Source organism: Lissotriton vulgaris, chromosome 1_1, assembly GCF_964263255.1.
Source record: "Lissotriton vulgaris chromosome 1_1, aLisVul1.2, whole genome shotgun sequence".
NCBI classification, from domain to species: Eukaryota; Metazoa; Chordata; class Amphibia; order Caudata; family Salamandridae; genus Lissotriton; species Lissotriton vulgaris.
Window position 1 is genome coordinate 2,110,870,310 of NC_141685.1, and position 26,881 is coordinate 2,110,897,190.

General features: G+C 46.8%; 1 protein-coding gene across 1 annotated transcript in view; it reads right to left on the minus strand.

The window, feature by feature from the left end:
- The window catches only part of PRMT8 (protein arginine methyltransferase 8), a 793,591-nt gene that overhangs the window by 545,684 nt on the left and 221,026 nt on the right, over positions 1–26,881 (minus strand). The window lies entirely within an intron of this gene.

Consider the following 26,881-nt stretch of genomic DNA (forward strand, 5'->3'; position numbering starts at 1 on the left):
TGCCCCCATTTAATGTAGGAGACGGTTCAGGTGGTTTCCACCACCAGAGGTGTTTGACATTTCCTGCTTTCGTGCCCTGGTCCCAACTTGGCTAGGGTCACAAAAGTCTAGTGTTAAACCCTTTGTGAATGCGCTCAGGGAGAGCCTTTATGATGCGCATGTGTGGTAGGAGACAGCTTCTCCCCCTCATCAGGTTAGAGATGGCTCATATTGCAAACACATATTCTCGTTTCTATCAACATCTGGAAGCAATAAACAAAGATCAAATGCAAGCAGCACCTAGACATGTGAGTCAAGATATAGTCTGCAGGGACCAAATGCTTAAGACAAGAACATGCTTCCTTTCTAAAGGTAGCATTTTCAGAATTATGACTTTAAATCTGACTTTACAATTAAAAAAAACATTTTAAATTCCCATTTTTTAGATACTAAACTCAACATTCCCACCTGCTCCCAACTGAAAGTTAAAACTTATTAAATGTAATGAGCTAACCAAATGTTATCCAATGGGAGACATAGACCTTGCAGTAGTGAAAAATGAATGTAAGAGTTTTTCATTGCCAGGACATACAACACTTGAAAGTACACGTCCAATTTTTAAATACACTGCACCCTGTCCTATGGGCTATGTGGGGCCTACCCTTGGTGTGACCTACATGTAGAGCGAAGGATGCTCCTTCTTGCACCTGGCAGCCAAGGCTTGGAACAACCTTCATCTGCACCTAAGAACTGCACAGTCACTCTGGTCATTCAAAAGAGAACTGAAGATTTGGATGTTTGAATTATCAAACTTCCATGCATCAGCCAACATCTTCAGCGCCTTTAGACCCTAACAGGTGACTTGTTGTGCTATATAAATGATTTATATGAATTAAAATCAAAGGTTTAGGCCTGGCAAAATGTTTATATTGCCAGGTCAAAATGGCAATTTAAAACTGCACACACAGGCTGCAATGACAGGCCTGGGACATTACTGACAGGCGTCTGTTAGACATGAATCCTTGGTGTGGTTTCCCCTGTCTTTTTGCCTCTACCTCCTGTAGTTTTTACTATATGCTGGACTTTGTTCTTGCTGGGTTTTTTTAACTCTGGGTACGCTACCAATGCTGTTCAGTACCAAAGTGCAAGTGCTGCTCTGTAAATTGTGATTATGTTTGCTTATCAATAATTGGCATATTTGATTTACTGGTAAGTCCCTAGTAAAGTGCACTGTGTGTGCCCAGGGCTTGTAAATCAAATATTACTAGTGGGCCTGCAGCACTAATTGTGCCACCCACATGAGTAGCTCTGCAAATATATTTCAGGGCTGCCACTGCAGTGTCTGCATGGGTAGTTTTTAACTGCCATTTCGACCTAGCAAGTGCACCCCCACTTGCCAGGCCCAAACCTTCCCTTTTATTACATGTAAAGCACCCCAAAGGTAGGCCCAAGGTAGCCAGGTTGCAGTGTATGTGAAAGGTAGGACAAATATTGATGTGCTTTACATATCCTGATTGTGAAACACTTGCAACTGTGTTTTTCACTGTTGTAAGGACTATCTCTCCCATAGGTTATCATTGTAGCTGCCTTGTAACCCTTTCCAAGTGTAACTTTCGATTGGGAAGAGATATAGATTTGGAGTTAGGGTTCCCTGAACTCAGGATTTAAAAATGCATCTTTCTGTGAAGATGGTTTATAAACTTGTTTGTTTGAAAATGCCACTTTTAGAAAGTGGGCATTTTCTTGCTTTACCATCCTGTGCCTCTGCTTGCCTGTGGAATCCACATTGGGTTTGGACTGACAGCTGGGCTGTTTGTGCATTCACTCTAGACAGTCACACAAAAGGAGCTGAGGTGTGCCCTTCATATCTTGATTGCCCATCACCAGGCTGATGGGCATTCCAGAGCTAGAATGGTGGGAGAAATTGTCACTGACAACTGAAAAGGGCTGTGCCTGTTCTCTCATAATGCTGTCTCCAGTCAGGGCAAGGCAGTATCTTTGCACTGCAAAGACTTTCCTTTGAAGTATGGCTACTTTAAAGGCAGAAACGAGTATAAGTATTGGACCACCGCACCTTTTTAGAAAACTTCTGGACTAAGGACTCCGCCAAGAAGAGCTGAATAGCCGTCAGGAGTCGTACTGCTTCTTTGCTGTTTTGCTTTGCTGGGTTGGCCTGCAGTTGCTCCTTCTGTCTGTGAGCAGTGAAAGAACTGGACTTTGCTTCCTGGAATCCTACTTTCAAAGTTCTCCAAGGGCTTGTGTATGCTTGCCTCCTGTTGGAAGTCTCAGGGCCATCAAAGACTTCATCTTCAGCTCCCCCAAGCTCTTCTGATGGGAGTTCACCTGCCAAGTGGTGCCAATCCAGTTCTGGGCCACTGAAGGTGGTTTTGCTGCGTCAAGAGCTGCAAATCCACACATTGCCCTTCAGGGCTGTTTTTCGCGCTGCAAGCTTACCGAGCAGTTCAAAAACCAACGCATCACTGCAGCCGAAAAATCAACGCAGCACCTATTCATGGGTGGAAGAACCACTGAAGTCCCAGCCCAAAGCACCATGTCTCTGATGTCCAAGACCCCCACTCGAACTACAACGAATGCGCTGCTGTGCAGTTGAAGGAATCAATGCATTACCTGCCCGCGGATGGATGAATCGACGCAGTGCCTGTTCTGCCGCTGCATCAACACAGCGTGCCTGGATTTTGAACACATTGCACCTTTGCGCCAAGTTTTCATCACATCGTCCTGCAGTCAGGGGCCGATTTCGGAATTTGACGCATCGCTTCTCCTCGCAGTTAGGAATTAAGGCAACACTCCTCCTTCATGCAGCAGAACTGATGCCTTCATTCCCCTCGGACGCAAGAATCAACACATTGCTGTGTTTTCTGATGCCTCCCTCCTATGCAGCTGTTTTTCGTCTCAGATTTTGACGCATCAAAGGTAATTTGCGCTAAAATTAACCCATCTATAGAGTGCTATGGACTGAATTGCTTACACCTTTAAAAAGTGATATCTTGAGGTGAGTTTGTTGGATTCATTTTGTTTTTGTCTTGTTTTGTTTAGATAAAAATTATTTATTTTCCTTAACTGGTGTGGTGTTCATTCGTAGTATTTTGACTGTGTTATTGTGGGTTTTATGTACAAATGCTTTACACATTACCTCTGGGGGGACACAACAGGACTCACCAGGGGGTACCGCCACGCAACGCCCAAACGGAGGATTGCCTCAGCCTGTCAGCCTGCATACAGCCGCGGCGCTCTCTGCCACCGAGCGCCGCAGCAGAGACCGGGACTCGGGGAAAGGACCACAACCCCCAGCATTACCAGCGGCCGGAAGCTGCGCACAGAGAGTTGGCGCCAGGCGGAGAATAAAGTCCAGCACCACCCCCGGCAGAGCGGGGGACACAACAGGACTCACCAGGGGGTACCGCCACGCAACGCCCAAACGGAGGATTGCCTCACCCTGTCAGCCTGCATACAGCCGCGGCGCTCTCTGCCACCGAGCGCCGCAGCAGAGACCGGGACTCGGGGAAAGGACCACAACCCCCAGCATTACCAGCGGCCGGAAGCTGCGCACAGAGAGTTGGCGCCAGGCGGAGAATAAAGTCCAGCACCACCCCCGGCAGAGCGGGGGACACAACAGGACTCACCAGGGGGTACCGCCACGCAACGCCCAAACGGAGGATTGCCTCAGCCTGTCAGCCTGCATACAGCCGCGGCGCTCTCTGCCACCGAGCGCCGCAGCAGAGACCGGGACTCGGGGAAAGGACCACAACCCCCAGCATTACCAGCGGCCGGAAGCTGCGCACAGAGAGTTGGCGCCAGGCGGAGAATAAAGTCCAGCACCACCCCCGGCAGAGCGGGGGACACAACAGGACTCACCAGGGGGTACCGCCACGCAACGCCCAAACGGAGGATTGCCTCAGCCTGTCAGCCTGCATACAGCCGCGGCGCTCTCTGCCACCGAGCGCCGCAGCAGAGACCGGGACTCGGGGAAAGGACCACAACCCCCAGCATTACCAGCGGCCGGAAGCCGCGCACAGAGAGTTGGCGCCAGGCGGAGAATAAAGTCCAGCACCACCCCCCGCGACGCGGGAGCGCGCGGGCAGCGCCGGGCTAAGCCCGGGCAAAGGGCGGGCCCTCTACGGCCCTCAGCGGCACGAGAAGGACGGGGACGGGCTACTCCCCTCGGCATCCCCACAAGAGAAGGTATAGTGCCTATTCTCATTATTTTAGCCGCCTTATGGACTTTCCGTTTCACCAACATAGTCATTTTACATAAATCATAAGTCATGACATCTAAGGGGGCCTTCCCGATTTTCTCTCAAAAACGTTGCCCAGGCCCGAACATGGACACTTACACCCAGAACCATAATACCCTTATCACCATCAGCGAAACAGATACCGATGATTGTTCTCAACCCCTAGATTCAACTCAAACCCAGCCACTAATCCCCGTCAGTTCGGAAAAAATGTCCTATTGGGAGGAACTAAATGCTCTGTGCGGGACTAATTTTCTTCCTATTATAGCTCCTTCCCCTGTGAAGGGCTTTACTATCGACCCTCACGCAGTTGGACCTCGCGATCCATCCCGATCACCCAAGGAGGATAGCAGCCAAGCTATTGGACTGTCTAAGGGCCAACCTAGTGGTCTGTCACAAGGACAAAGTGCGAAAGGGAAGCACGACGTGGCTAATGATCACGAAACAGACGCTAAAACACAAAAACTCTGTAGTGATCCTTCATTGCTTGCCATAAATCCAATTTCACTTAAGATGCACACCATAACTCTGGATGAAGAAGTAGCATCCACCAATTTGCAACTATTACCCCAGTTTGAATCGATGCTAAGATCTGTAATAGCACCTCTGCTCGAACACATCAACCTCCTAGGGGATAGATTGACAAGACTAGAGACTATTATCAAAGCCAATTCTTGCCCTTCGGCAAAGACTGTTAGATCTAATTGTTCTACTCTCCCTACTGTTCCCAAAGTGCCTCACATTACAAAAACTGCTCCAATTGTAAATCAACCTCTCAATTGCCTTTCTCACACTGTTACCAAAATCATTCATTCACCTGTGATCAACACCACTAAAAATGTCCCTATCGTTAGACAACCTCCCAAGAGACAACCACCAACTACCACCAAAACTGCCCATAAATCTAAATACTCTGCGATTAGAGCAGAACCTAACAGAGTAGCTTGCATAGATTTGCCTCCCGCAGCCGCCCCCTTTGTGCTTGTTCTTGCTGGAGTACCTGCACCAATCCACGGGAAATTTGAAAGACATGAGGACCTACTGTACAAGGTCCTGTTTTGGTTATCAAAGAATAGACCCCTCCCACCCAACAAAGACGGTGGCATTCTGTGCGTTAGAAGGGTGGGTTGGTTAGGGTCAACACCTAAAGAAATTCCCGGGGACCTAGTTCTAGTAAAATTTAGGGACAGGCACACAGTCCCATACCTACGATCCTCCCAGCCCCATGAAAATGACGGCCCCATCTCAGTTTGGGATCTGCATGACTTTTATCCGAGTACCCCACATATCCCCTCCACCAAGTCTAACAGCCAAACACAAACATTTGCTAGGTAGGGGTACCATCAATTTCCCTACCCCCATTAGATCAGCTCTTGTTATTAGACACTGACACTAAAACTTTATGAAATTCAGCATTTTGTAAATATGTACCGTGGATTTATTGTACTTTGTGTTTTTATATTTATGTATACTTACGCTTATATGATATTTCTTTTTGAATATCGAATAAAGCTTATTTTGAACCTTTGAACCACATTACCTCTGAGATGGCGGTAAGTCAATGTTACCATGTTTTAAGGAGAGAGCACAAGCACTTTAGCAATGGTTAGCTTTGGTAAAGTGTGAGAGGTCCTGTTAGAACTGGGGGTCTCTAGTTGGCAGAGGTAGGTACCACTGTCCAAATAGGGACCCCTGCTTCTAGTCAGGGTGAGGAGGAACCTCTGAGATAACCCCTGCTCACCTCCTTGGTAGCTTGGCACGAGCAGTCAAGGCTTATCAAAGGCAATGTGTAAAGTATTTGTACCAAAACTCACAATAACACAGTGAAAATACCACAAACTGACTCCACAACAGTTTAGAAAAATAAAGGTATTTAATTTAAACTACACCAGACCAAAGGGACAAAAATCCAACATACACAGTTCAAGAATATGGTTGCAAAAGAGTTCTTAATGTTCTTAAGGTTAGCGATAAAATTATCCACAGGTGCGTCACGTTTTAGCCACAGTACCTTTGTTAGTGATAAAAAGTTCCAAGCACAGAAGCTGTAGCGGTGGAAAACAAGCGATGCATTGCTCCTGAGACCCTGGGTAGGCGTTAGTGACAGCCCCGCTGCAGCAGCGGACGTGTTGGGACGAATCCGGTCTGTACGGGGAGGAAGGCGATGACTTGTATGGATTCCGGTCCCTAGATTCCGTAGGCAGTTTTTTCCCGCAAAGGCATGATGGATGATTCTCGGGGGCTGCGACGATCTCCGGGGTGATGATGCACGCTCCAGCGGCGATCTTCCTCTCGCAGTTCCTCATGCGATGGCTCTGCGACGATTCTCGCAGCGACGTGATGGGGTGATCTCACCCAGCGGCGATAGGCTCTGCGATATTGTTCGCAGCAGCAGAAATCTTCCCGCTAATGAAGGGTGCAACGTCTTCAGGCAGCGGCGGCAGTCGCTGCGACGTTCTTGGTCTTCGTAGCAGCGGGAATTTTCTCGCTCAGCCAGGTTTGCGACACCATTTGCAGAAAGTTCTTTAAAAGGTTGGTTTCCTGGTTCCCAACACAGGTACAACTTCCAGAGGCACCACACATGGGCCACACACTCCAGTGAGGTCAGAACTCTCTCAATAGAGTTCAGGAAAGCTGGGGGTGAAGTCCTTTTGTTCCTGGGACTTCATAACAGGGGGCCAGCTCTTCTCAAGCCCTTGGAGATTCCTTCAAGAAATGGGACACAGCACAAAGCAAAGTCATTCCCCTCTCCTTGGCAGCAAAGCAACAGCAGGTCAGTCCAGCAGAGCAACAGCAGGACAGTCTTCCTTCTTCAGTTTCAGCTTTCTCCTTGGAAGAGGTTCCTTCTTGATTCCAGGATGATCTAATTTTCTGTTGTCAGGGGTCCTGTACTTACGCCCCTAAAAGTCTTTTGTTCTCTTTGTGCAAGTGGGCCCTGAACCCGGTCTGAACCAGTTCTGGGTGTTCCTTGAGCACTTTGTTTTCCTGGCTTCTCCTTTCATTTCAGAGTGAGGGGCAGGGTTGTCAGCCGCCCAGTAGGAGGTGGAGCCAACATTGTGGAAGGCAGACACAGCCCTATTCAGGCCCAGGTGCTATCTCCTCCCACCACTCAAGTTTCAAATGCAGTCATTCAGCCTAGGGCTGACTCAGCCAGCCTCCTGGGGAATCCCCAGCCCCTGTCACTCTCAAACCAGACAGTCAATTCACAAACAGGCCAAGGCACACAGACAGGTCAAACAAGAGAACATCAACTTTCTAAAAGTGCTATTCTCAAACACAGGATTTAAAAACAACCTTTCCTAAAATATGTGTTATTAAATTCTGAGCTCAGGGATACCAGACTTTTATGTCCTATCTTGTTCCTATATGAAGATTTGCTGGTAGCCACTGTAGCCAGCATTCCCCATGATAGCCTATGGAGCAAGACAGCCTTGCAGCAGTGAACAACAAATATGGCTGTAATTCACTACCAGAGCATGCCACCTGCACAAGTACATGCTCTACCTTTCACATACACTGCACCCTGCCCAAGGGGGTACCTTGGGCCTTCATTAGGGGTGACCAATGTACACAGAAAGGGAAGGGTGAGGCCTGGTCAGTGGGGACACTGACCAGGAGGACATGGCAGCTCACAGACTGCACACAGGCACTGCGGTGGCAGGCCTGAGACACCACTTTAGGGCTACTCATGTGGGTGGCACAATCAGTGCTGCACACCCACTAGTGGCATGTGTCATCACCAGCCCTGGCACACCCAGTGCACTTTACTAGGGACTTCTTGGTGATACAAATATGCCAATCATGTATATCCAATCATAATAACAATTTACACAGACAGCATATGCACTTTAGCACTGATCAGCAGTGGTAAAGTGCTCAGAGTCCTATTGCCAACAGCCACAGGTCAGGAAAAATAAGGGAGGAAGAAGCAAAAAGTTTGGGGATAACCCTGCAAAAAGGGCCAGTTCCAACAGGTCCTAAAACTAGCAAAAATAAAGTCAGCAAAAACAGGAGGATGGAAGGCAAAACAGTGGAGAAACAAGTCCAAAGATGTCAGGTCCAACATGGTGCATAGACCTTTATTGCATGTTTAAATGTCTGGAATTTTAGAGTACCCGATGGCCTATTTTATCTTATGTTTATAAAATAAAACAGTATTTGCAGACACTAACGCATTAACAGCACTAATCCAAAATGGAGATAAAAGAGTCTTCTCGATTCACATGTAGATTATATACTCCTATAGCTAAAACAATAAATAACATGTGAGCTTAAGCATCCATGATGGTATGGCAGCATCCAAGCAAAAACATTAAATTATGTCAGTCTAGATAAGAAGCAGGCATGATACTAACATTTCTGCAAGTGTCTAATATTTGACACTTTCCACTAAAATTGATAAAAATAGTCTACAAGCTGCCACATAATGAAAATAGAAGTGTGCATCAGACTTGTCAGTGTTCGTGTCAAAACTGCAAAGTAAGGTTTGAACGTTTCAAAATGTATGGATATCTTTTAGAACTGGTTTCTCTTCCATCTGCACCACTGAGACAACAATACTGAAATGGTTCAATTATGTGATGGTGAATGACAGAGTTGGGCCTGTTCATTAGGGGTTGTAGTTCCTCTTACTGGTGTTTGACAGAATTAACTATGGGACTCTCTTCAGAGCGTCCTCTGGCCATGTTGCAAGATGGCCGCTTTCTGAGGGCGCTCGACCGGCCGAGAAATCAATCCTGTATTTATCCGCATAATGGAGGGTAATTGCATAATTAACGTGTTTCGGCGGTTTGCCTACAGTTGGCCATTCTCTGGTCACATGCTGTGGTGGCCACTGTGTGTGGTAATATCGCCCTGCAGCTGGACCCTATGCGGACTGTGGGGAGGAGCCGGGGCCATCGGCCTATGTGGGGGCGACCGCGCTGAGGAGGCATACTTCTCCTGAATCCTATTTGCCCGAGATTTCACCATGGGTGTACGGTGGCCATTGAGGAAAAACTTGCTGCAGTCGCCTTATTTTGAGCGGCCCAGTACTGGAAGATCCACTGCGAGACATCAGCAAGCCGATCAGGTGAGTGCTGCATGGTGCTGCTGACCCCCCGGGGGAGCGTAGAAGACTGCACCGCCAGCTGGGAAGAACGAGACTGCAGGCGAGAGTAGCCGGGGACTTTCTTTCCCACATAGCGCTTCCTACTGGAGCTTCCCCACACCCCAGGATGTCGGAGACCTGTTCCTGTTGCCTCTGTTCCCTGTGGCCTTTGAAGCCTTTCCTGCATGCATGAATCAGACGGTTCGGCTGAGTCTGGGTGACCTGCGCCACTGATTCTGTGACTAGCCTCGCACCCCAGGTACAACTATTTCCTCACTGGGCTGAGCTCAGCCGCAGGAGGTTGTGCACACTTGGCCCTACTATACACCTGAGTATACCTGCCCTCTGGACTGCTGCTGGCCCCATCCTGGTTGGGTTTTCATTTCGTTATCGGCCCGGGCGGCTGCCATTTTGGACTTAGGAGATGTGTGCCCTCGCATCTGTGAGGCCAAATAAGCTAGCCCAGGAGCTGGGGGGAGCTATTCCCTGGTGTAATGAAAAGTGTGCAGGAGTCCATTTGCAGCATTAACCAGCTGGCTTTCTGTGTGCGGTGGAGGCGGCCGCCTATTTAGTGGTGGATCACTTGCGGTCTGTTCTCTTTACAAGTGGCCCCAAAGAGTTCCCCTCGGGCAGGTGTGGAGATTCACAGCTGTGGGGGGCGCGGAGCTACGGCACATGGTGGCAGTGTCAGTGAGATTCAGCGGATCCAATCTCTGGGGTTGCAGTCTAGATCCACACAGATCCTCCTTGTCCTGTCCAGGTATCACGCAAACTAAGACCCTAATTGTACAGCCGACTGGGAAAATGGAGGACGTACCAGTGGTTCAGAAGGGAGACTGACTGCAGTGTGGATAGTTGGCGATAATTGTTTACAGACAGTAGCGCCGGAGTTGCACAGCCTCCTTACCATAGGGAAACAAGACGCAAAGAACCAACATTGAGCTTTGAAGACAGACGGACCACCAGAACAACAGAGCAAGAACCAGAGGGGAGCTCGGAAAGTCAGACCGATTCATAGGCTGAGTACCATGGTGAAGACCTTGGCACTCTAATGTTAGAAATGCGCTCTAGCCTATGCACCATAGATACTAAGCTAGATGTCCTCACGTCTCAACTGGGTAACATAAAAAAGCAGGTGGGTGTGCATGAGACGAGGCTGGATGTATTGGAGATTGCAATACGGACTTCCATGAGTTTCAGGTCGAAACCAACGAACAGCTCTTGCACATGGACAAGATTTTGGGATTAATTAGATCAAAAATGAGGATTTGGAGGCCCATTCCCATTGGAACAACTTTAGGGTCACAAGAATCCCAGAGACGACAGCTATATAAACAAGCATTTGCAATGCAATAGGTCTCGCAGTTGCGATACTTTGAGCTATTGGTATTGTAAATGACAATGCCTTTTATTTATGTGTTTTAAAAACCTGCAAGCGGTGCGTAAATACGCAGTTTGTACTTCTAGTCCTTGCTCACCAGAAGCAAGGCTGGCAGTAACTGCACCTCTTACTGCCAGCCTTGCTTCTGGTGAGCAAGGACTAGAAGTACAAACTGCGTGTTTACGCACCGCTTGCAGGTTTTTAAAACCAGAGAAAATCCAACTAGGAGTCTCTTTTTGTACAATGCAAAGACTATCTGCCAACGAAAGATGAAAACATTACCCACAATTAATCCCACATAACACCAATATAAGCTACCACATTCAATAATACATATAACACCATTCAATCTTGGTGCCAAATACTGTATGTCAATGGGGCTAACCAGTGCAATGACAGAAGCAGCATTCTATCAGAGGCGCGGATGATATGTTAAGCACAGATTTCCCATGGGCCTGAAATCCACTTCCTGTGGCTGCAACAAATGAGTAAAAAAGACAACATTCCTCTATCCATACTGAGGAAAAAAGTTACTAAAAAACAATTGGAGGAAACGTCTTGAAATATTTTGACATAACTTCTGACACTGCATAGAATAGAGCGATCCAGGTAAATCACCCAAACTGAATACTTAGTTTAGTACAGAGGATTGAATACATAAAGGCAACATTAGGCACAAATGCTTCGACTGACCGCTACACTTCAAAATGAGTGATTAAACGATGAACTATCTGGAGACAGCCACAAACCTTCTTTGATGATGAAATGATCGAGAGACGTTCCTGGCAATGCAAATATTTATGCACAGGAGACATCATCCCTCCAGCCCCTCACTGACGGTCTGATCTGGTGATGTCTCCATCCCGACCCTGTCAGTCCATGTGACTAGCTATCTCTATTTCTCTTCATCCTGCTCCCTCAGGGTCATTCACCACCTACCCACTTCTTTCCAATAGCTTCCCCTGTAAGTGTCTGTGTGACCTGTACATCTCTTAGTCACTTGCTGTTTCCTGATGTCTCTTCCTGCACTCCTGCTGCCTAAGTCTTTGTCACTGGCTGTCGTTGACAGCATTTGTGTCCCCTTCTTTACCATCTTGTCCTTTAACTTCCCATGATCCATTAATTCTGATTTCTGGTGATCTCCTGACGATCTTTCTGCCTTGCGCTCCAAATCCATGCCACTTGCAGTCTCTTCCTGCCTTCTGTAGCTGCCTGCCATTTCACACTATAACCCCTGTCAATAGGTGTCCCTTCCTTACCTCCCCTCTCGCTAGCTGTCTCTGTTTACTTCATGCACCACAACCCCTACTACTACTGGGTGCGTTAGCTACACTGTACCTGTCTTTCCGACACGCTGAATCCTTTCCATTGCTGTTTACTAACATCATTTGTTTGCCTTCCCATTTACACAATCCTTTCCTCCGACTGGTGGTCTGTTTACATCCTGACCAAGGCCACTAGGATTATTCGGGAGGAGAGAACCGGAAGGGTGGAGCATGATTGACTAAATTATGTATAAATAAGAGGCAAATTATATTGCTGCTTGTGCTCTGATGCAAGCGCTGGTCCGCAGACAAGCTCTACAAAGTAAATTGAAATAATACAAAAGCCCGTCAAGCTATGTTTGAATGTACTCCACACCAACAGCAACGGACCAGCTTTACTGCGTGTGCTCTGATGCAAGCGCTGGTCCGTAGACAAACTGTACAAAGTATGTTGAAATAATATGTCACAAATATGCCTACCTTACGGCTCGTTTTAGCGTAAAGTCCTACAGAACTACCCAGGCAGCAGTGGCTTTTAATTTCTCATTAAAGGCCCGTCCTTGCATTGTTTTAGCCTTGGAACAATATCGTAGAGAATTACACAAAATCTCATTGAAACAAGTTCCCGCCGGGCCGCCGCGCTGCCTGCGACGACCCGGAAGCGGTTGGGCAGCCGGCCAATCGCAGCGCGGCCCCAACCGGAAGTCCCGCCCCCATCGCAGCGCGAGAGAGAAGAGACTGTCCGAGGAGCCCCGAGGGCTCCTGATCGAGTCCCGGTCCCGAGATGGGGGACTGGGTGAAGAGCGGCCGGGCGGATGAAGAAGGCGGGGCTCTCATGTGGTGAGAGTGCCCCGCAAAGCGCAACCGCCGCCCGAGAGGCACGCCGAGCACCGCCAGAACAGGTGAGTGTGTTGCGGAGGAGGAGGGGTGAGTGGGGGTGGGTGTGCGCGTGTGTCTGTTGTAGTGTGTCTGTGCGTGCGTGTGTCTGTCTGCGCGTGTGTCTGTTAAAGGGGGGTGCGTGTGTGTGTATGCAGTGTGTGTATGTGCGCATGCGTGCGGGAGCCTTTGTGTGAATGCGAATATCAGGCAGGGTGACGCGACGTGCGCGCTCACGAGCTGCAATCTCTAGGAGGACAGGCTCGTCACAGTCTGCTGTCCACATTCCCTGGAAAGCGGCGACATTAGTTGTCTCCCTAGACAGCAAAGCTTCGCTTTGCTTACGTCTAGGCGAGACCTAAAAATGGAGAACTATGTGGCCTATCTACTTCACAAACTCTTCGTTCCTGCACTGTCTGTGGTGTTCGCAATAGAGCAAGCCCACCGTACCCTGGGTCCCAGGCCTCCTGTGGGTGCCACACCTCAGCCAACACTGGCCCGGATTCTAAATCATCAAGATCGTGATCTTATCCTATGGTTGGCCAGAGAACGTGTGTACATTACTCATCAAGGGAATACAATTTCCTTTTATCCGGACTTCACGCCTGCAGTACAGGCGGCACACCGGTAATTCCTGCGTGCAAGAGAATCCTTCTTCAGGCCACGATCCCTTATTCATTGTAGTACCCTGCTCAGCTCAATGTTTCCTATGAGGGCACGGCTCACTTCTTTACGAACTTCAAATCTGCTTTAATATTTGCTAAACATATCAGTGGTAAGAAGAAGCAGAAAAGGGGTCAGGGTACCGAGGAGGCAACAGGAGACAGGCTAACTGACAATGATTAATTTATGCTGGGGCATGTCAAGTTGTTCATATGTTAACATTCCTTTTCACTCCTGCCAGGCATTGCTTTCTTCTTATTGGACTGTCGGCACACAGAGTCTGCTATAAGTTAGGGGCAAGCTGCTTGTAGGACAGTATATTGTGATAATATTCATATATTTAACTCTCCACATTTATTCTTGGCCACCCTGCACTATGCAGGGGTGTATGTCCGTGACACCGCACCCCCAGGGAGATTTCCCGATTGTTGTTCTGCCCCCATTGGAGTATAGCTTATATCTGTAAGATGTTGGTGGGGGAGGGTTCTGCAGAACCTGTTTGGGGGGTTGGAGTGGGTGGTGAGAGGTGGGGGGTGTTAATATTTTGTTGTTAGCTAGCCTAATGCTTCTCCATCTAGATTACCATGCTTGTACATCGTGGTTCATATTCTCTCCATGTCCAACAGGTTCCAAAGGTTGACTTTTATATGAATGTACTATTCCATTGCACTGCATTGTTTCTGCAGGTACTTTTGCTTACAAGGTCTATGTTATGGTATTCCGATGGCTCCAACAGATTTTGGGATGACAAGTCTTAGTTTTCTAACCTGGAACATTTGCGGCTTAAATTATCATAGGAAAGCATGGTTGGCACACTCATATTTAGTTCGGCATCATATTGATGTGTGTTTTCTGCAAGAGACGCACCTGAACACCACTCCATTCAATAGGTTGCTCCACAGGCGTTGGGGTCATGCCTACTCCTCAGTCTACTCTAACTATTCACTGTGAGGTTTTCTGCTCTGGGCCTGGCCTCGTTCAAACAGAGGCAGGACTCGGATCCTTGCAGGGATGTCCTGGTGCGCCCTGCCTCACGCCACCTGGTGCATGCACCCTGTCTCAAGCCACCTGGCGCATGCACCCTGCCGCGCGCAGGTGAGGCGGGGATTAGACTGGAAGGTGTGTGACTCCCATTCTGACCCAGAGGGTAGGTACATCATATTACTGGGCACCTTGGGAAGGACCCGGGTGGTCTAAGTTGTGGTCTATGGGCCCAATGTGGACACCCCAGCTTTTTTCCAGGACATAGGGGCCAAGGTGAAAGCGATGGAATGTGACACCATAATTTGGGAGGGGGAGACTTTAATTTAGGGGTAGCTGCATGCTATATAAGAGACACAAATACAATAATAAAATAAAATAAAATAATAAATGCAATACTATACGATACACTGGACAAGAAAGGGCAGTCCTATTCCCTACACCCTAATGCTTCTGCTGCACTGAATGCCATAGTATCTGATGATAATTCAATAGACATATGGCGCCATAGCCATCTCCTGGCGAGGGAAGGCACATGCATTTCAGAATTCCACAAGGCCTGGTCTCGACTAGATTTTTAATTGGTGTCCAAGGATGTGGCAACATGGACAAGTGCAACATCCCATCTCACAAGGTCCCTGTCTGATTATGCACCCAGTCTGCTACGCCTTATACTGCCAGATTCTCCCACCACAATGTTCATTTGGATACTCCCACCCAATGTACTGCTAGATGTGTCATTTAAGGAGGAGATAAGAGCGGATATAACTGACTACTTCACTAACAAGGTTGGTTCAGTCTCCACCCAGGCATCTCTATGGGAAGCATTTAAGGTAGTAATAAAGGATCAGTGCATAGCTCATTAGGCGGCGGTGCTGAAAGCCATAAGGGGTACACTACTGACCCTAGAAAAACAGATTAAAGAGATTGAAGCACAATTTTACAGCACTGACGACCCCACTCTTAGGCAAAGTTGAAAGAAATACTGCTAGAATTTGAAGAAGAGGTCCAACGCGAGGTTAAGTTCCTAGGCAAATGCACACAAGCCAGGAGATACGGGGAGGGCAACAGACCCAGGAGAGCTCTAGCACAAATGCTTCGCATTCCACACAAGATGGCTTATGTTACAGAGATCAAAGGTGACCCTTCACATGTGACAAGAGGTCCGCAAGACATACTTAAACAAGTTTACACAGCTTTATACCTCATTATACATGTCAGCTCATGGCTCTTTGCAAGGCAATCTTAAGCCATTCCTAGACTCGTTAGAGCTGCTGTGGCTGGGACGGGGGCATAGGGAGTACCTTGATGTTCCATTTGCAGTGGAGGACATTCTCCAAGTGATCAGAAGCCTTCCATCGGATAAGGCGTCTGGGTGTGACGGGTTGACCGCAACTTTTTACAAAACCTATGCTGAGGAACTTGCTCCACATCTCATAACGCTTTATGAAGAAGCTCAGACCTCGGGGATCCTACCACCCTCCATGCGTGAGACAGTCATTATTACCCTGATTAAGCCAGGAAAGCCCAAAGATGAACTTGACTCTTACTGCCCGCTGTCATTGATAGACGTGGATGTCAAAATCCTGGCAAAACTGGTTGCCAACCGATTGTAGCCTCTTCTCCCCTTGATTGCCCACCAAGATCAATAAGGTTTTATCTCAGGTGCTCTTCTACATCTCACAATCTTCTGACCTTTTTTTTCTGTAGTACATAATCTCCTTCCGGGCTCGAAGGGCATTGCAATGTTTCTAGACGCTACGAAGGCGTTTGACTCGTTGGAGCGGTCGTATCTCTTTGCTTTCCTTGAGAGGAAGTGTTTCAGTCCCCCTTGATCAGTCTGGTGTGCTTGCTCTACACAAGGCTGTATGCTAGGGTCAGGGTGAACGGTATGCTTTCGGACCCGTTCTCCATCTCGCGGGGCACGCGACAGGGCTGCCCACTGTCTCCCTTGCTTTTCGCTTTTGTGATGGAGCTATTAGCGGCCCGTATCAGGCAGCACTACATGGCAAGAGACTTGGGATTCAGCTCGAGGAGCCTTTTAATCTCACTATATGCTGAGGATGTCACTTTATAGCTCTGCGAACCAGAGACAAATATGGCTCCTATTCAACGGGAACTGATAACATTTGGTGGACTTTCTGGTGTTTTGATACATTGGTCAAAAACCACAATCTTCCATTCGGCATTGCTGATTCGCCCAGACCCACGTAGCAGAATATGGATTGAAAGCCCTTATTATGGAGGCTACCGTTGCATGCTGATCGTCAACTTTTACTTGACATTTTGGATCCTTTTCAATGACGAACGCGATTCTTACATGAAATATAACAAAAGCCCTGACGAAGTTCTAAACACGAATGAAATGCCTTGGCTGATGTTTGCTTAGCTCTTTGGATGTATCTAAATAAAGTTGTTACTCACGAAGACACTGATTGGGCTTCCATATTAGACATTATTTTACCTGGTAAGTGCACCACTCCATTGCTTACTCCAGTCTTGGTACATCTGGTGACCCGGATCTGTGGTTTTTAATTGTTAAGTATTTACCAACCGTTTACTGAAGGTACAATATATACTGTGTTTTGGTTTATTGTGGAAACAGGGCTTGCAGGAACTTTATTTTGTACAGACATATTGATATAATTCATGTAAAGCTATTGTGTGTAATGATGAGGAGAAGTGGCTAATATGTTAATGATAAATGCCAATAAAGAAAACATTTTTTTTTTGTTTTTTTAAACTATGGAACTCTCTTCAATATGCTGTGTAACCATGCAAGCTTTCTTAAGAAAGCAATTTGAAGTTGATATATATTTTTCTTGACCAGACCATCATCATGGTATCAAGCTGTGGGTGAAAAGTCCCCCCTTCCCCAGTGACCTACAGTATTTCCCAGGGCACAATCCTGCCATACATATTGTTCAATCTTTACACACAACTGCTTCTGATTGCTTGGATGGCATCCCTGTCACCAGCATGCAAAAGGCACTTAATTGAGCTTCATACTGCCATCTATGGAGGACATCAGAACAAGGACCCACATCACTGCCTCAAAGAGCATGATGAAAAGATGGTTAGTTGTTTCGGGGAGATAAGCTCCAACAAGAACAGAGTTGTAGTTTGTAGGATATTGTGTTGTCTATGTATATTTTTGACTTCCATAGGTTGCCGCCTCCAAATTTTGAACAAAATGTTTTTAAAGCATTATGCCAGGAGCATAGAAAACAGTCTACGGTTGTACTACTACTACCACTACTAACTGTATGTACATTGTAATTTCCCCAACTTTTGCATGTTTCATGCTGTTTTAGATAGTGAATTTTCATAGAATAGACAGCTCAAGTGAAGCTACCACTGGAGCGTCATCCATGCACATGGCAGGCTTAGTGTAAGTTATTGAAATGATGTGTCAGCAAGGCAAGAAGTTTAATATTTCACATTTCCCATGTGTCCTGGTTGAACTACCACAGATATTGAAACCGTATTACCAGAGCCAGAAGTACCAGAAAAGGAGGACAGTCACACGCACCGCTTCTATACATAGATCTCACTCAAAATGACTCTTCCTTTTGGTGAGATTAAACAACTCCTTTTGCGAAGGGAGTTAGGCCCTTATATACGAATGTATTTACTCATGCATAGGATAGGTAAAAGCCTTTCATTCAGATCCATTATGTCATTGCAGCTGAAAGTTGATTTAATGAACCCTTTCTATGCAAGTTACACACTAGAACCATCAACAATAAAAACATAACACAATTTATAATAATCTACATCTGTGGGTTGCCTGGGACTATGTTATCAAGATTGTGTGGAAAATACTTTCATGACAATGGTCCTTGAAATGCTCACTATTGCAATGTACGTTTTCGCTAGTAAGATTGAGAAGATTGTCAACAAACAGCTAACCCACTACCTCGAAGACAACAACATCCTGGACCCTTCCCAATCCGGTTTTCGCCGCAACCACAGCACCGAGACTGCCCTCATCGCCGCCACTGACGACATCAGGACCCTGATGGACAAAGGAGAAACAGCCGCCCTCATCTTCCTGGACCTATCAGCAGCCTATGACACGGTCTTCCACCGCACCCTATCAGCACGCCTCCATGACGCCGGTATTCAAGAGAAGGCCCTCGCCTGGACCACTTCCTTCCTCTCCGGCAGAACCCAGAGCATCCGCCTCCCACCCTTCCGCTCAAAAACCACCTAGATCATCTGCGGCGTCCCAGAAGGATCCTCCCTCAGCCCGACGCTGTTCAATATTTACATGGCACCTCTCGCCCACGTTGCACGACAACATAACCTCAACATCATCTCCTACGCCGACGACACCCAGCTGATCATATCCCTCACCGAAGACTCCCACACCGCCAAAGCCAACCTCCACAGAGGAATGAAGGCCGTAGCCAACTGGATGAAGGACAGCAGACTGAAGCTGAACTCAGAGAAGATGGAGGTCCTCTTCTTAGACACACCCCATCTGCCTGGGACGACTGTTGGTGGCCCACATCACTAGGCACAGCCCCGGAACCCACAGACCACGCACGCAACCTGGGGGTCATCCTTGACTCCGCCCTCTCCATGACCAGGCAAGTCAACGCCATCTCCGCGTCCTGCTTCAACACCCTCCGTATGCTCTGCAGGATCTTCAAATGGATCCCTCCCGACATGAGAAAAACCCTCACCCAGGACCTCGTCACCAGAAGACTCGACTACGGGAACACCCTATACTCAGGAACAACAACCAAGCTCCTGAGACTACTACAACGAATCCAGAACGCCTCGGCACGACTGATCCTCAACGTCCCCTGTCGCAGCCACATCACACCCCAACTGAGAGGCCTGCACTGGCTCCCTGTCAACAAGAGGATCACCTTCAAACTCCTCATCCACGCACACAAAGCACTACAAAATGCCGGACCTACTTACCTCAACAACCGACTCAGCCCACGGGGACTTCATGTAAGCAGATGTGAAATTAGTACCACAACAGTTACGACCTTCATGAGGAACCCCATCCAAGTAACAATCCCCATCAGTGCCCTGGTTTACCCAGGAGCAGTCACTGACCTGAGATGGATAGCCTCTGGGTAGCGGGGAGCATGATCCACCAAGACCAGGATGAACCTGCTGTCAAGGGCTTTCCTGGGGTCCAGACGCCCATCAATGTTAATACCCACCTATTCAAGTGCTAATGGCAGGGATTAGGTGCAGAGGAGCCCTGCAATTACCTCCTGACTCGCCACTGACCTGGCAGGTAGGCCATTAACTGCAGAACACATCTGAGGCCATCCTCACCCGGGGCCAATAAAAGTGGGTGACAAGCCTTTCAAACATCTTGTCCTCCCTATATGGCCTATAAAGGGAACATCATGAGCCAGCTCCAGTAGGAAGGTCCTGTAGCACTGGGGGAGGACCAACACATGTTGCACCAGGCTCAGGAACCTTAAACTCACTACACAGGAGACTATTCTCCGAGCAAATATGATGATCACCAGAGGTGTCCCCAGCTGCCTGCATCTCTGCCTGCTGCTGCCTTAGACCCTCAAGAATAAGGCACTCTATTTGTGCCTTGGAGAGCTACTTCTTAGTGAGACTCCTTTCCTTTGGCCAGTTGGTCACATCAGGTACACCAGGGAAGCAAAGTTCTCCCCTGTAAGTTCAGGGCCATCACCCTGAGGCTCAGCCTCCTCCCAGACTGTGCGCGTTTTGAGAGCAACTTTCTCATACCTCTTGACCTTTCTCTTTTTGGCAGGCACCTGGGCCATTCTGTCAGTCTCCATGCCCTCCTGACTATCCTTCTGAGCAGCAATGGACTGTGTGTTTAGACGCACGCACTCAGGCAATGCTGACATATCCAAGTGTGACCTGAGCTCCACGTCCTTCCAAATGGTGTGCTCTAGGTCACTACCAAGCAGACAATCCATAGGCATTGATGGACTAACAGCTAACCTCAAGTAACCTGAGACTCCCACCCCACTCAAAGGGAACCAGATTCACTAGGCAGTGACTCTCATTATTGCCAGCTGTAATACCCTGGTGGAATGCATTGGGGACTACCTGCTCTGGGGTCACCAGATGACATCTGACAGTTTTCTCACTGGATTCAGTGTATCTCAGAGCCTCCACCCTCTGTCCATTGAAGGGGACCCACTGTCTGTATTCCCCAGTGTTACTAGGCATGTGAGTTCTCTACACCAGTTTTCTGTCACCCAGGGACACTAAGGTAACATCTAAGGTATCACCCACACTATTTAGGGCAACCTCCTCCCAAGTGCTACGCTAACCAATCCTGGTGTTTGCTCACCAGTGGGAGGCTTTGCCCGCTTGGGACACTTGGCATATCCCTTCTATAACCCAGCCTGTTGTCACTCAAAGAACTTGCCGGTTCCTCCCCTGGGGACTTACTGTCAGGGAATAATTTTTTTCTGTACAGGTGGGGATTTGGAAACATAACCCTTAGAACTAGTTTGGGGACGTTTAACGAACTCCTTGTTTTTAAGTTTGTCTCATCCTTGCTTCCTCTAGGATGGTCTTACCCACCCTTATGATGACCCTCTCCCTTCCCGAGATACCTTCCATTGGACCCTGGTGTAAGTATGGGTGCAAAATCCGCTCCGCTCGCGAAATTTGTGAATTTTCGGCAATTTCGCGATACGCGAATCTTGCGAAATTGCCGAAAAATTCGCGAATTCGCGAGCGGGTGGATTTTTTTGGGGGCCCACACGAAGCACAGTTAAGGCAGGTGCTCAAGTTGAAGCTAACTTTGTAACCATTTTAGAATGGCGCCGGCAAGCTGCTCTATCACCGATTGTTTCTGTGCAAACATGCTACAAAAACTGCATTTGCAAAGGGCAGAAACAGACATCATTGTCTGAGCGCAATTAAAAAAGTATTTTTGGCAGGCTGGAAGTGGCTCGACATCTCGAACACTCACAATCGGGATGTTCGCCTCCAGCAACACTATTCCTACCACCCATGTTAATGTTGTTAAATCCTGGGCTGGTCTTGTTTACATTGCAGTGCCTTCTTATGTGCAGAGGCAGCAGCATACACAAGTGGTCTCAATGACTGCACCGCTTTCCTTCGCCTGCTGGGTTCCCATGTGATCCCTAATTTGCTATTTCAATGTAAAATAAAGTTGTGTGAACGCGCTGGCACATAACCCCTTTCCTGAATCGCAGCGTGTTTTATATTCCTTCCTACGTATGTAATTTTTTGGGCTTGTTTGGTGTGTCCTGGCATATTTTCAGCGCACTGCACGCGTTGAATTCAGCTCACAAGATTTAGGGGCATATTATCAAGGGGGTTTATCTCCGCTTTTTTGGCTTTAAAAGCCAAGAAAGCGGAGATAAAATTATCTCCCTATTACCTAGCAGTCGCTAACACCAGTTAGCGACAGCTAGTAGGAGATAGCGACCATCTTGGGCCCCACTTTGCATGTCAGTGATATTTATCACTAATGACATGCAAAGTGGGCGTGCCAAGATGTTAGCGACTGGAAACAGTCGCTAACATCGCTATCTCCTATTACCAACTTTTGGAGATATTCGCGCTAAGCGCGAATATCTCCAAAAGCTAACACCTGCCCTGAGCAGTTCTTAGCCATGTTATCCAATGGGAGGTGGATAACATGGCTAAGAGCATTAGCTCGGTAATGAATGAATATCGCTGACTTTTCAGCGATATTCATGCATTGCGGCCGATTTTTATCGCATTTGCGATAAACCTTGGTAATACCAAGGTTTATCTGCGATAAAAATCGCCGCAGCTCAGCTGTAAATTTTTGTCTCTAACCAAGCAATAGCGATAATTATCGCTATTGCTTGGTAATATGCCCCTTATTTAGCACGGGAGCCCAGGCCGGCTTGAGCTGTAGATGACCCATTTCACTTTCACACGCTCGCTAGCAGCTGATATTCGAGAGCAGCTCTTCGAGGTAAAACCAGATGTAACCTTCGATCATGTTTTATTTTGCTTTATTATTTCGCAATATATTTTATTGCTGTGTTATCTCGCCACGTTATTTTTTATTTATTATTGTGCCGCCTAACTTGCGATCGGCCTTTGTAACCTCACATTGTGTTTATACTATGAAGGTTACAAAAGCCATTCCCAAGTTAGGCGGCACAATAATAAATACAATAAAACTAGTTTATGTATTGCTGTGTTATCTCGTCACGATTTCCAAGATTCTTATACCGATCAAAATTATTCTTCAAATATCTCTCACTGTATGTAGGTCACATGCAGGAGATAATGAAAAGCATTATGTACTACACCGAAATACCTAAATCTCACCTTCTAGGTGACTGGCAACCAAAGCAGGCATCACAGGTTTGGGGTAATGTCCCTAATCTGTGATTTTTTTTTTCTTTTCCTGTCACCCTCCCAGTCTGAATTCCCACTATAAAGAGCTGTGCCAAGTTTGAGCGGTAGGGTAGTCTATAAATTCAATATTGAATCTTTGTGTAGCTTTGCCTTATTCATTCTCAAGCCTATTACAGCATACTCAGTAGCAGATTGTGGCCCCAAACTCATATAAATACAAGCATTGGCATAGCCAACAGGTCTCGCCTTTGTGACCTTATAAGTGTTTAGCCATGCAACAGTTGATGTTGTTGCACCAAGGATAAGGTGCTGGATAACCGAACACTTATAAGGTCCCAAAGGCGAGACCTATTGGCTATGCCAATGCTTGTTAGGACTTGTGCTCTGCTCATCCCCTCAAGCAAGCGCAGCTGATATATGTCTGCTGCTCCTTGTTTTACTTAAAGCTAAGCAGGGAGAGCAGAACTCTTAGCTGGCAGAGGCTGCGTCGGGAAGACATTTTGCAACAAACCCCCCAGCATTCGTGTCCTCTACAGCCCCACGGTTTCAGAGACCCTGGGTGCACATGCATTGGTTGGGTAGTAGTAACTCGCACTTATATGCGGCAGGCCGCAGAAATGGAGAGCCATTTTCTTAAATCTTTAATATCGCACAAGGGCTCCCCAAGTGATATGTTGCAGCCGTGCCAAACACCCTTCAGATTCTACTGCTCAATCCTTCACGTAAGTCCCAGAAGCACTAAAAAGTGTATGTTTTCTGCTATATTTTACAATGAATATGCTCAATGCTTATGTCTGCTAGTGCTGTGGAGTCAATTGAGGCAATAAACACTGCCAGCTGTCTGCGCCTCTTACTGGTTTATACTGAAATGGTAGTTATTTCGATTGTATAGTGCTCTGTCGCACTAATTGATGACTTATAGTAGAGTTTAAATGAAAATATTACGGCTTCTCTGTACAGAGGCAAACCATAATTGGGAGTTTTATGAGATGGGACTTGAAGTGATAAAAAACATTTTGGTGTAAAAGCAGGCCCATAAACAGGAGCCATTTGCAACCAGGCGCACAGTAAAAACTCCAGAGATAAACTACACATGCAGGCCTCAAAGCAGATGATTTGCTTCATCGGCACCTTAAAAAGCTTGGAACCTTGAAGTGATAACTTCTTGCTGTCGCCAAACCTTTTACAGCTTCCGAAAAATTGCAAATGAAAAATGAAGATAGACAACTAAGGACTATACCACATAAAGAGGACCATACCACATAAAACAGATCATACCACATAAACACGTGCTTGATGAGGGTACAGGTAAATTGTTCAATGTCACTTTCTTTGCTTGCACCAAGTGATTGTACAAACCGGCCTCAGAATGGAATAATGCATCGATGAGAGAGCATTCCCAAGCTACGGAATTTCCCAATATAGAGTTAGGTGCTTATTAATAAGAACCTTGCATCACTTTTGCACCAGGGAAAGTGGCACATGCATAAAGCAGGGCTCTCAATCCAATTTATGAAGCCATGTAAAGCCACCCTGCGTGGCTATGAGTAGTATGTGGTGTAGAAACTACAGTCATGACATGGGGAGTCGAAAGTCACCTGTGGACCGCAGCACTTATTGTGCCATCCGCTAATGTGACAAGGAAAGCATGGCTTCAGGCCTACCAATGTAGTATGACTGCTGTAGTTAAAATCTGCAGTCTGACTTGTAAAATAACCTTTTTGACAGGGAAAACTATTTCTTTTAAATATTAATAAGCCACCCACATGTACGTCTCGTATTCACAAGGTGGAGTGCATAGTTTTTAAAGGTGGGGCATGTTGAATTTAATGTTACTATGTCCCTACCTACAGTGACAAGGCCCGAAAAGCTATTTTCATCCTGGTAGGCTCTGGCTGTTCTATATTAAAAACTAAAGTACAGATTGAAATATGAATTATATTTTTTTCTCAGGTTTGGGACACATTGGAAAAATAGTTCAACCACTCTTTTAAATATTCTTTAAAGGCCCAATTCAAAGGTGAAGATGCATTTTTATTACATATATAGGAAAAGTAACTTTTATAAAATTACCTTTTTCCTGCCTGCCTGCAGCTCCTGCAAGCTAATATTGTCTTAACTCTCGGGGGCTAGTGCTTCACCTTAATGAGGTATGTTAATTGCTCTCAGAGCAGAGGTAATGGCCTGGTGTGGGAGGTGTCTTTCTATCACATGCAGGAAGATAATTTAGTGTGGAGCCAGGAACATCAATAACTTGTAAATGGCCCAGCACTTTCATCAGCACATTTAAAGTGAGACTTAGAGAAGGCAAACCTCAGTTTCCCCAACAAGGCTGGCTCCAATTCCAGACAGAGGTAAGCTACTCCTAGATCCGATTTCAAGTGAACACTGAGGGGGAAAATGCTTATTTTCTTGGGCACACCTATGGATGGGTACACAGGTTCTGCACAATGAAGAAAGGGTCTCCCCAACTTGGATTTCAGGAGTAAGGTGCAGTTTGGGATTGTATGCAGAAGGGCAAACAGGATCTGCTGCAAAGGTGAGACTGGGAACGTTTACCCCATTAGTTACCTAATTGGTGAGGAAATAGCTAATGGCAACTATAATGTGGTAACCTAAGGCACCTTTCTAGAACACTTTCTGAACCTGTGGATGAAAAGAAGAAGGCTGCTTGGTGAGTCCTGTGAGGAGACCTTAAGTTTGGACCTGCTCCCCCTTGCACCCATGACAAAGAGGTGGGCACCAAGGGCCAATAGGTCAAACTCCTGTGTGGCTATAGAGACACAACTAGCTGGTAGGGGACATTTTCCCTAATGCCCCACTTGCCCAGTTGCAAATGGACCTGGACTAAACCATTATGGTGTCCTCTGCTAGAGTGAGTCTTGACCTTGTCAAAGTTCACCTGTGGACTGCTGCGCCTATTGTGCCAGCCACTAGTGTGACAAGGAAAGTGTGGCTTCAGGTGTATAACTGTAGCCTGACTGCTGCAGATACATGTGGTCTAACCAGTCAAAATAACTCTTTTGTCAGGGAAAATCCTCTCTTTTAAATATTAATAGGTCACCCACATAAAGGCCTTGTAGTGCACAAGGTAAGATGTGTGGTATTAAAAAGATGTACATGAAGACATTTAATGTTACCATGTCCCTACCTACAGTGACAAGGCCCTAAAGTTATTTTCGCTGTGGAAAGCTCTGGCTTTTCTATCATCAAAACTAGAATACAGGTTGAAATATTAATTATGTTAACTTAGGTTTGAGTTAAATTAGAAAAATAGTTCAATCACTCTTTTTAATATTTATTTAAAGTCCAATACAATGGTGTAATTGGATTTTTAATAAGTATTTAGGAAAAGTAACTGTTAGAAAGTTACCTTTTCCCTGGCAAAAACTCCTGGAGGTTAATTTGTATTACCTCTCTGACAACTGCTTATCCAGCGCATGACATTAATGAGGTGTGAAAACTTCTCACAGAGCAGAGACAATGGCCTGGGTGTTGGGAGGTGTTTTTCTTCCCCTTGCAGGAAGAATAGTTAGAGTGGACACAGAAACTTTATTAACTTGTAAAGGGCCTGACCTTTAACTAGTAAATGTAAGGTGTGACCTGGAGAAGGTGAACATTTTTGTTTTTCAATGAGGCTGACTCTAAAAGTAGTGGGGAGAGTTTTAACCCAGAACCGGTTTTGAGTAACCACATAGGAGGGCACTGCTCTTTTCCTTGGGCAAACTTACACATTTAGTAGGAAGGTGCACTATTGGATTTTTCCAGTAGGGCAAACACGAACTGCTGAAGTAGTGGGTAGGGTTGCCCCATGGAACGTTCATCCCAGGAGACAGGAGCACCCCCTCCCACTAGCTAGTGCCAACCATAAATGTGGCACCTGAAGGCAACGTCTTCAGAGCAATTTTGACACCTGTGAAGAACAGAGAAAGGACTGCACCTGCTATTTGAGACCTGAAAGGAGACCTGATCCCACCCACATCAATGGCAAAGAAGTAAGCAATCAGTTAGCTGACCTCTTCTATGGCTATGGGAACACAAGAAGCTTTAAGAG